This window comes from Orycteropus afer, unplaced genomic scaffold, assembly GCF_000298275.1.
Source record: "Orycteropus afer afer isolate SDZICR_OR568_19922 unplaced genomic scaffold, OryAfe1.0 scaffold00404, whole genome shotgun sequence".
Classification (NCBI taxonomy): Eukaryota; Metazoa; Chordata; class Mammalia; order Tubulidentata; family Orycteropodidae; genus Orycteropus; species Orycteropus afer.
The window spans coordinates 621,511-625,865 of NW_006921991.1; positions in this window are offsets into that span (position 1 = coordinate 621,511).

Genomic DNA, 4,355 nt, shown 5'->3' on the forward strand with positions numbered 1-4,355 from the left:
TTACTAGTTTTGCTTCTCTAGAGAACCTAGCCTAACACACTTAATTTTGGTTTTGGAGACAGGATTTAAACTCCCCACTTGTTAGAATCTTCTTTGTTAAGACACCAAAAAAAGAATGACAGACCCAAAGAGTGCCATAGAGGAAACCCTGAGCCTAAGTACAGACTTGCTTCTCACAGACTTCCATAGAACCCCTGTGGCATGACTCACTCACAAGTGAAATTACTAGAGAGAGCATCACCTGTTTAATTATAAACAGCTGCTATTTCTAAGCTCCACTGTAAGATGAATTCCTTAAGTGTGAATCTTATCCCAAATGGAATGTATTATAGCATTGGTTTTGTACAGCTGTTATCCCAGCTCAGCTTGGGCCATTTGGCATTAGAGGTGAGCTTTGCTTTTCCATAAGATCAAAATATTCACTTTATAATTCACAGGTAATGTTGAAATAGAGCTCTAGATTTGGCTTTAGGGAGTTTATAGGGAAAAGAGTAATAGCTAAAGAAAACAAAATAAGCCTACATAAAGCAGACCAATGGGAGACTTCGGTGTCATTGGGGTTTAGATATCCATAGATGACCTTGTGGAAAGGAAGGAGCAATGTCTTCTTGGAGATAAAGTTCAAGGATCATCTTCAAAAGGCCTTCTGTTGTCATAGTCATCTCTTCAGTGGCAGTGCTCTGCTTTCAAGGAAGCTGAGTGAAGAAATCAACACATCCGTCCAAAATTAGAGCCCAGATTGAAATGTCAATAACAGTTGCTCCTGATGATACTGAAATACAACTCAAATTATATTATTTTAATAATACTTAAAATAGAAGATAGGATTTTAACAGTTTGTAAAGGTTTGACATTGTTGTACATGATTAAGACTTGATAGTCTAGAAAAAAATATTTAAACACCTGATGATAGTTGGTCATTTGAAATAAGAAACTTGTGGCAGTAACTACTACTGGGAATTGCAATGAATGCCTACCCAACAAACATTTCCTCCTTCATCTTTGCTAAAAAAAAAAAAAAAAAAAAAACAGTTGAATCCCTTTAACTACGTGCTGTTAAGAAATATTATCTCCCACAAAGATAATATTCTGGATAATATTCTATATCCTAGACTGGTGAGTAGTGTCTGGGGTCTTAACAGCTTGTGAGTAACCATCTAAGATACAGCTATTGGTCATTGCTCATATGGAGCAAAAGAGAATGAAGGTAATTAAAGGCTCAAAGAAAAAACTAGTCCACAGGACTAATGGCCCATATAAACCATAGCCTTCTCTAACCTGAGACCAGAAGAACCAGATGGTGCCTGGCTGCCACTACTAACCATTCTGACCAGGGACACAATACACAATCCTGGATAGAATGAGAGAAAAATGTAGATCAAAACTCAAATTAAAAAAAAAAAAATGGCCAGACTTATTGGACCACTAGAGACTAGAGGAACCCTCAAGACTATTTATTGCCCTAAAATAATCTTTGAACTTGGATTTGAAGCTATTTCGGTAAGTCACCTTTCAGCCAAATAATATACTGGCTTATAAAAATAAACAAAGCACTCATGAGTAATGTGATCCCTTAAACAATTAACTACATGAGAAACCAAACAGTCAATATTTGCCCAAAAGCAGAGATGAGAAGGCAAAGAGAGGAAGGGAAGCTAGATCAATGGAAACAGAACAAAGAGGACAGAAGTAATGAGAATGCTGACACATCATAAAAATTGTAACCAATGGCAGGGATTGATTTGTATAACAATTGTTAAAGAGGAACCTAATTTTCAATGTAAACTATCACCTGAAACATAATAACATATTATTTTAAAAAACAAAGAAATAAATATTATCCCTAAGTTGGAAATAAAGCAAAATAATGACTATCTGTCTTTCAGTGTCTAACAGGCCTAATCAAAGAGTATCTAATTCTCTAAGGAAATGTACCTTTGTTTGAGTTATAATTTGCTACTTACTCTGTAAAGTTGGATATTGATGTGTAGAGCATTAACAACTTACAAGTGATTTCTGTCTGGTAGATAAGAGGGCGACCCCAAGTTGGAATCAACTTGACAGTGATGGAATTGGTAAGATAACCCCAAAGGACACTAAAGTCAATTGGCATGACATAGTCCACAAAGACACGTTCTACATCCTACTTTGGTGAGTAGTGACTGGGGTCTTCAGAGCTTGTGAGAGGCCATCTAAGGTGCAACTATTGGTCTCTCCTTGTCCAGAGCAAAGAAAAGTGAAGAAAATCAAAGACATAAGGAAATAATTGGTCCAATGGACTATGTGGGGGAAAAAAAAAAAAAGTCCAGACTTACAGGTCTGATAGACTGGAGGAACCCCTGAAACTATGACCCTCAGACACCTTTCAATGTTGGAAGTGAACTCACCCCATGGCTCAACTTTCAGCCAAACTATAAACAAGCCTATAAAGTGAACAGTAACACCAGGAAGATACACATTTCTTGGAACAATCAACCATGAGATCAAAAGTGCAACATTTGCCCAGGGATAAATCTCAGAAGTCAGGAAGGAATAGGGAAGGAGGACAAAGGGAAATGGTAAATATAGGGAGGAAGTGGGAAGAGTCCGTTACAATGTGAGAATTATAATGAATGTCACAGAACAAAATGTGTATGAATTATTGGATGAAAACAATATTGCTCTGTAAACTGTCACCCAAATCACAATTTAAAAAATAAAAAAAAAAGATAACCCCTTAAAGTTACAGTTTATAGCCTTGCAGGACAAGAATCAGTTTTGTATCTAATTGAGCAACTACATTTCAGCATTCTTTCTTTCCTTGATCCTATGCACCACTCTCTTCTAATCAACTTTGAACCAGTTTAACCATTTTGATGGGTCTCTCATTAATTGCCTTTGATATATGCTAACTGTATATGTTAATACCATGGCTTGGGTCAGGAACACCTTAGTCTTCAAAGTGACATCTTTGCTCTTTAAGACTTTAAAGTCTTAAAGAGGTCTTTTGCAGCAGATTTTCCCAGTGCAACGTGTCGTCTGATTTCTTGACTCCTGGTTCCATGAGTATTGATTGTGGAGCCAAGTAAAATGAAATCCCTGACAACTTCAATCATTTTTCCATTTATTGTGATGTTGCTTATTGGTCCATGAGTAAGGGTGTTTGTTTTCTTTGATTTCATCAGTAAGTGCTTTGAGTCTTCTTCACTTTCAGCAAGCAATGTTGTATCATCTGCATATTGCAGGTTGTCAATGATTCTTCCTCCAATCCTGATGCTATGTTCTTCGCATAGTCCATCTTCTTGGATTATTTGTTCATAATGCAGATTGAATAAGTATAGTGAAAGAATACAACCCCGAGGCACATCTTTCCTGATTTAAAACCATTCCTGATTTAAACCCTTGTTCTGTTCCGTCAACTCCCTCTTGGTCTATGTACAGGCTCCTCATGAGCACAATTAAGTGTTCTGGAATTCCTATTCTCTGCAATGTTATCCATAATTTATGATCCACACAGTCAAATACCTTTGCATAGTCAAGAAACAAGTAAACATCTGGTCAAAGAAGACCACGGAATTGTTGCACTTGAATGGTGATATTGGTGAGGAATACGGAAAATACCATGGACTGCCGGAAGAACAAACCAATCTGTCTTCAAAAAAGTACAGCTGGAATGCTCTTTAGAAGTGAGGATGGCCAAACTTCATCTCACATACTTTGGTCATGTTGTCAGAGGGACCAGTCCCTGAAGAACGATATTATGCTTGGTAAATAGAGGGTCAGTGAAAAAGGGGAAGGCCCTCAACAAGGTGGATTGACACAGTGGCTAGGACAATGGGCTCAAGCATAGAAAATGTTATAAGGATGGCTCAAGACTGGGCAGTATTTCATTCTGTTGTACATAGGGTCCCTATGAGTCAGAACCAACTCGATGACACCTAACAACAACAACAAACTCTACTTATACATGAGTCATATTGTTAACAATTTGAAATTTAGAGTGTGATAATGTCCAGTCCTGGAGAGTTGATTGTAGGTAATCTCAGGCAACTGTAGCATTCTTATGCCCTTTGCCAGTAATTGTTCTAAGGGTAAGCATATGGACCTGTTGTAATTAATGAAACATAAGGAGAAATTTGTTGGGGCCTTCTTTGAGAGAAAGAGTGGTGATGAACAGAAAGCCTCTTTTTCTACTGCCTTCATTGTTTCTTGCTTAGGGTAGTGTCATACAAAACTGAATTACTTGTTTTTAACATTATAGAAACCTAAGGCACTTGACTACTAACCAGAAGGCTGGCGGTTCAAACCCACCAGCCACTCCTTGGGAGGAAGGTTGGGCAATCTACTTCCGTAGTGATACTGCCTCAGAAACCCAA